Consider the following 6,650-nt stretch of genomic DNA (forward strand, 5'->3'; position numbering starts at 1 on the left):
CATAAAAACTACTTTATATTTCTACTAGATTGATTCTTTAGTTCCTGACACATACAAAACAGCCATGTATATTCCAGTTAAGTGCGAGGCCAGTCCTTAAGAGCTTTTCATTATATTCACTTATACACTGAAAATAAACATATGCTGGGGCGCCTGGGTGGCTCAGTTGGCTGGGCATCCAACTTCAGCTCAGGTCATGATCTCACAGTTCCTGAGTTCGAGCGTCGCATTGGGCTCTGTGCTGACAGCTCCGAGCCTGGAGCCTGCTTCACAGATTCTGTGTCTCCTTCTCTCTCTGTTCCTCCCTCGCTTGCACTCTGTCTCTCTCTCAAAAATAACATTTAAATAAATAAATAAATAAATAAATAAATAAATAAATAAATGCTGTTTTGATCTAGAAATTTAAGTCTTTATATATATAAATAACTCCTCTACAACTCAACAAGATTACCCAATAAAAAGTGGGCAAAAGATTTGAACAGATACTTCCAAAAAAGATACTGGAATGGCAAACAAGCACACAAAAAGATACTTAGTATCAATATTAGTCATTAGCGAAGTGCAAATTAAAATCTTAAAATCAAAATGATGGATTACTACACACCTGTTAGGATGTCTAAAATCAAAAAACTGGTAATACCAATTGGTGAGGATGTGGAGTAGCGGGAATCCTTACATGCTGCTGGTTGGGAGTGCAAAATGTAGAGCCACTTAGGAAAACAGTTTGCTAGTTTTGGGGGTTCATTATTAAAGTTAAACATACACTTACCACACAACCTAGCATACAGTTTTTATCATTTATCCAAGAGAAATGGAAACATATGTCTGCACAAAGACCTCTACACAAATGTTCACAGCACCTTTATTCATAATAGCCAATAGGTAGAAACAACACAAATATCTATGGAGTGCCAAATGGACACAAATGACAGTTTGTCCATAGGATGGAATACTACTCAGCAATAAAAGAGGAGGAGTTCCTCATTCCTACATGCACAATATATCTCAAAAGCATTACGCTAAGTGAAAGAAACCAGGCACAAAAACCCATGTACTATATGAATCGTTCTACTAGAATGATTCTACGAATGGCAAATCTACAGTGACAGAAAGCAGATCAGCGGTTGCCAGGTGCTGAGGTTGGAGAAAGGGATTAAATGGAAAAAGCATGGGGCGCGTGGCTGGCTCAATTGGTAGAGCACGTGCCCCTGGATCTCAGGGGTTGTAATCTCAAGACCTACACTGGGTGTACAGATTACTTAAAAATAAACCATCTTTAAAAAATAAAAATAAAATAAATGGAAAGAAGCATAAAAGAACTTTTTTGGGATGATGAAAATATTCATACCATGGCTGTGGTGTTGGTTATATGACAATGCACTTTTATGAAAACTCCCTGAACTGTATACATAAAATGTGAATTTACCATATGTAAATTTCTACCTCAGTAAAGCTGATTAAAGAAAAAACTAAGTCTTGATGATATATCAATCCAGTAATTTTCTAGACTTCTACTATTAAAATCAGCAGGCAATCCTACCTTTTAAAAAAACTTTGAGTGACTTCTCAATGAATAACTACGGTGGGATGATCAATGCTGATTCATTAACTGTAAAAAAAAATGTTACACATATGCTAATATGATGTTAATAAGGGAAACTGGATATGGAATTGATGGAAACTCCTTGTACTGTATATATTTTTTCTGTAAATTTAAAACTGTCCTAAAAATTAAGTTTATTTTTTAAAAAGATTGATAATTGGAAATAAAAACTACCTTATTTACATATCAAATCTCCACAAAAAGAAAACTATAAAACTTGGAAATCTTTCCCCATTAAATTGGATCTCAATTTCCTTCAAAGGCTAAAACCAGAATGCAGTCTGTCACTAGCTGGAAATGGGAAAACTTCATTGAAATGTTCTTAAATTTAGAGAGATTGAGATCAGAACATAAAAGTTCCAAACTATGAAGTTCTTTCATCCACATAAAGGGTCTCTTTGCAGAAACAGCTTCTCCTTGGAGCAAGTTCAATGTCTTTACTACTTTCTTTTACGACAAACAATTTTATTAAACGGCAGGCTAAGTAAGGCTTCAGAGGCAGGTGGCACTATAGATTTTTTTGATTTTCCATCTCATTCTTTCCTTTCTAGTTCAGGGTGGAATTGAAACACAAACAATAGGGGTGAACCCACCTCCGAGAAGAGCTCTAAATACACACAACTGAATCATCCCGTGATCACCAATTTCATCAACACTCCATTAAAATCAACTCTGTGGCTAAGTACACAACCTGATAGATCCTTCAATTAGGATTTTAAAGGCCATCTTTAGGGGCGCCTGGGTGGCTCAGTCGGTTAAGCGGCCGACGGCCGACTTCGGCTCAGGTCACGATCTCACACTCCGTGAGTTCGAGCCCCGCGTCGAGCTCTGTGCTGACCGCTCAGAGCCTGGAGCCTGTTTCAGATTGTGTCTCCCTCTCTCTCTGACCCTCCCCCATTCATGCTCTGTCTCTCTCTGTCTCAAAAATAAATAAACGTTAAAAAAAATAAATTAAAAAAAAAATAAAGGCCATCTTTAATTTATACCCTCCCACTTGTCCAAGGTATTTACATTTGTTATCAGTTTGAGCTTCTGGGCACTATATAGGTAGAAAGAACCTTACTTAAAACAGGAAGCTGTGACCCTGAATTCTTATTTAAAATAAAATTATAGCATTAATATTTTCTAGCACTGTTTGATTAAGAGAATCAAGTTGTTTACACTAGAAACAATGGGGATACAAATCAAAGCAGGATTCGTTTTGACGAGACCCATAGGAAAATGCTGGCTCCTAGAATATATAATGCTGACTTAGAAGGGTTAAAGCAATTTCCTAACAGGCTAGAGCCTACCTTGGCTGATTCTGTACTATGCTAGCACAAAGCCTAATCTTTAGTGATTACCACTATCATTCAATCAAAAGACTTGTCAGTTACTCCATTTCTAATCAAAGTATTAGGGCAAATGTGCCAGAGGACATAACACACCAGAGGCACTAAACCCCAACTACCCATGCAGTAGCTCCTGACTTTAAGGTTTGGACCACTGAGGTCCCAACTGACAGGCTGATGGAGTAAAGAGGTAGGAAGGAGCCCGATACTCAGTTTGGACAAATTTAAAAAATTAATTTTTTTAAAAAAAGAAAAGAAAGCTAGGGACTTTCTGGAATGGAGGTATTCCCTGAGAGCAGTTTTTCCTTTTTAAACCTTCCCCTTCAATCCTAATCCTTCTCTTCACCTTTCTCCACATGTTTTTCCTTCTTTTCTCTTTAGTTTACCCTATATAGAAAATGTAATGTGTTTTTAGTGTTGCTGCCTCACACATTTTTTGGAAAGTTGCTAGTCAATAAGTAGAAACTTAAGATATACTTAATGAAGTGAAATGAATTGTTCCATGTCTCACAAGGCACAAAGCAAGGGCCGGAACTATTACGCACAGGACAAAGGACACTAAATTTCTGATCTCAAGAATTAAATAGACAAAATGGATTATTTTAAATCATTTTTAAAAGGCATGCTAATTCAAAGGCAAGTTAAGCAGAAGAGAAACAAGTCCGACTACATTTTCTCACTTTTTCCTTTCTCACCAAAGTCTTCTTGGGAGTAAAATTTCATTTTTTTAAATCCTCCTTATTCTATTGCTGTTTCAAAGAGAATTAAAATAACACCATAGAAGAGGTCATTTCCAACTCAGGGAATTTTAAAGCTACGCCTTAGCCTCAAGCCCCCTGACTGGTTTACAAGTACTCTGCCAGTTAGTAGCAGAAGAAGGATCCAAACTACTGGATTCCAGGTTCCAGAGATCTACCCACAAATTTATTTAATTATTTAATTATTAATTTAATTATTTATTCCACAAAATATGTACTGAGCACCTACAGTGTGCCTGCACTGTTTTAGGTGCTTAGGGTACATCAGTGAATAAAACAAACATCCTTGCCTGGGATGCTCACACACTAGCTGTGCCCACACACTTGTGCCCCACACTAGCTGTGAGACACACACTCATCATAATAGTATTATTACATTTTTACAGGGGTGCCTGGGTGGCTCAGTCGGTTAAGCTCTGACTTCAGCTCAGGTCATGATCTCGTCGTTCATGGGTTTGAGCCTCACGATGGGCTCGGTGCTCACAGTTCAGAGCCTGGAGCCTGCTTCAGATTCTGTGTGTGTGTGTGTGTGTGTCCCTCTCTCAAAAATAAATGAACGTTAAAAAAAATTTAAAAAATTACATTTTTTACAGAGGGTCCTTTTCTCAATTATAAGTGTGCTAAAGAGGGGGGAAAAAGTACTTATCTTCTGACATTCACCTTCTGCTATGTAAGAAAGTAATCTCTTTTATCCCTGCCACACCATCCCAGCCCTAGGGATTCCAAGGTTTAAAATAGACAAGCTCTTACAGAAACCTCTGATAGAGTTAGCACCTTCTCAGGCTGGAAACTTCCTTCAGTGCCGGTTTCCTAAACTTAAAAGCACCAGTGGGGGTGGGAGTTCTCTTCAAAGACCTCACTGCAGTAACCGTGGAGGAAGAGACCACACTTTGCGACGTCCTCACACACACCCAGTTGCTCGTCTACCTCGGCTCTTTCCCCTCATCCGCACCCCCCTCTATCGTTAGGCTCACCACCCAGCTACCCCATTTACAATCCTACATGTCACATGTCACCCATCAAAGCCCACTCTCCGTGTTCCGCCGGGGGCACTAACCTCCTTTCACAGCCCTTCCTCTCCCCGCCCCCGGAACAATTTCTCAGCAGTCACTTTTTACCGAAATAAGTTTGTCCTGCATTTCCTAACAGCCTTGCCCCAAATACAACACCTTGACTTTGCTTCGAAGCGCTTCCCATTCTGTCCTCCGAGCCTCAGGAGAGTTCTGGGGTGGGCAGGAGACCAAATTTGGCGCGAGACCAAATTTAGAGACAAGCAGCCTCCAGCTCGGGCCCGGGAGCGGGGCGAAGCGTGCGAGGCGCCCAGCGCGCAAAAACGTAAGGAGGCACTCTGCACCCGTTGGACCCCGAAAGTGAGAGCCCCTTTCATTTTGCGCCTAAGAGCTTCACTCGCTTCACCCCGGTCCCAGCCCTGTTTTTACTGCCACCCTTTCCTCAACATCCCCCAAAGTCATCACAAGCTGAGCCCCCCCCCCCCGCGTGTCTAGCCCTCCCCGTGCACAGCCCCAAGTCCTGGGGAGTCCACCTCGCTAAGGGCCCCCGCAGGTGCCACCGCCCACCCGCGCGTCCTCCCGGCTCTGGGGCTCCCGCCCACCCGGCCCACCCCGCCCTCCAACGGGAGTCCCCAACCCCGGGCCCGCCCCCGCCGCTCCTCCTCCCGGACACACCGCCCTCCCCGCCGCAGACGCGGTCCTAGCCGGGGGCTCGCTCGTCCCATCGCCCCCTTTCGTCCAGCCCTCGGACGGGAAGGGGGCGCCCCGCTACCCCCGGCCAGGCAGGTAGTTGCCCCTCCGCTTCCACCCAATTCTCTGATCCCTTCGCCTCTCCTTCCCTTAGGCCCCGCGTGGCGAGGTGCAGAGGCCGGGCCCCACCGCCCGGCCCGGGCTTGTTTACTCACTCACCCTCCATCCCGAGCCGCAGGGACCCGCCGCTAGGACGCCTGCGCGCCGCGGCCCCGCCCCCGCGCTGCGGCCCCGCCCCGCGCCCCCTTTCGGCGCCTGCGTACTGCGCCGCCAGCGCCCCGCCGGTGGGGCCACCTGGGCTTCCTTCTTCGCACGTCTGTCGTTTGGCGCCAATACCCCGACCTCAGGAGTTCGAAGTGATGCCGCCAGAGCACGACGTTTTCCAAGACGGTGCTGTCAGGGGACAGGGGGGGTTCTCGGGGAGCCTCCCAGAGCCACTAATATCTTGTTGGAGACCTTATCCAGCTGTTGTACCATCCTCACACGCTGGCGACGAACCACATTTCGCTTCAGCATTTGCAACCAACCCCGAACCCCTTCATACTGATCCCTCACACCTACCAATACCTCCCGACACCCGTCTATGAGCTCTAAATTATCCTTCTTGCTTTATTTCCATGAAAAGTTTACACCGTCACTTAGATTCAAATGAATAGCCTTGTATCAAAGTATCTTCTGCAATTGCAAGATACCTGTTAGTTACAAAGGAAAAGAATATAGTAACTTTACAGGACAGAAAGCTGGCGGATATCACGTTAAGCCAGTGATCAAAGTTCGCATCACTAGTGATGAGGTACCCCTTAGGTACCCCTCAATATGAGGCAATGAGAAAGGCACAAAATCCCTTCTGTAGTATTCTTGAAGAAACGCATAAGCTGAATTTAATCACGAGGAAGCATCAGACAAATCCAAGATAAGGGGCAGTCTACAAGATAACTGGTCAGTATCTTTTTATGTATATATATAAGCACATTTCTGTCTTTAACTTTGTTTTTAATGTTTATTTATTTTTGAGAAAGAGCGAATGGGGGAAGGGCAGAGAAAGGGAGGGAGACAGGATCCAAAGTGGCTCAGTGCTGACAACAGAAAGCCCTATGCAGGGCTGGAACTCAGGAAAGGTGAGATTATGACCTGAGCTGAAGTTGAAGGCTTAGCCGACTGAGCCACCCAGGTGCCCCAACTGGGCGGTATCTTTTAA

General features: G+C 44.0%; 1 protein-coding gene across 4 annotated transcripts in view; it reads right to left on the reverse strand.

Annotated features, from left to right (window-relative positions):
• Window positions 1-5,657, reverse strand: part of EZH1 (enhancer of zeste 1 polycomb repressive complex 2 subunit) — a 30,169-nt gene extending 24,512 nt beyond the window's left edge. For 2 of the 4 annotated variants that reach the window (XM_030294842.1, XM_030294839.1), the window contains exon 1: window positions 5,612-5,651. The gene's annotated coding sequence lies outside the window, so the exon portion shown is untranslated. Of the gene's footprint in view, window positions 1-604; window positions 2,377-5,611 lie in introns of those variants that run through there. The other 2 variants (XM_030294841.1, XM_030294840.2) reach the window with 2 other exon arrangements.
• Window positions 5,658-6,650: the final 993 nt, after the last annotated feature.

This window comes from Lynx canadensis, chromosome E1, assembly GCF_007474595.2.
Source record: "Lynx canadensis isolate LIC74 chromosome E1, mLynCan4.pri.v2, whole genome shotgun sequence".
NCBI lineage: Eukaryota > Metazoa > Chordata > Mammalia > Carnivora > Felidae > Lynx > Lynx canadensis.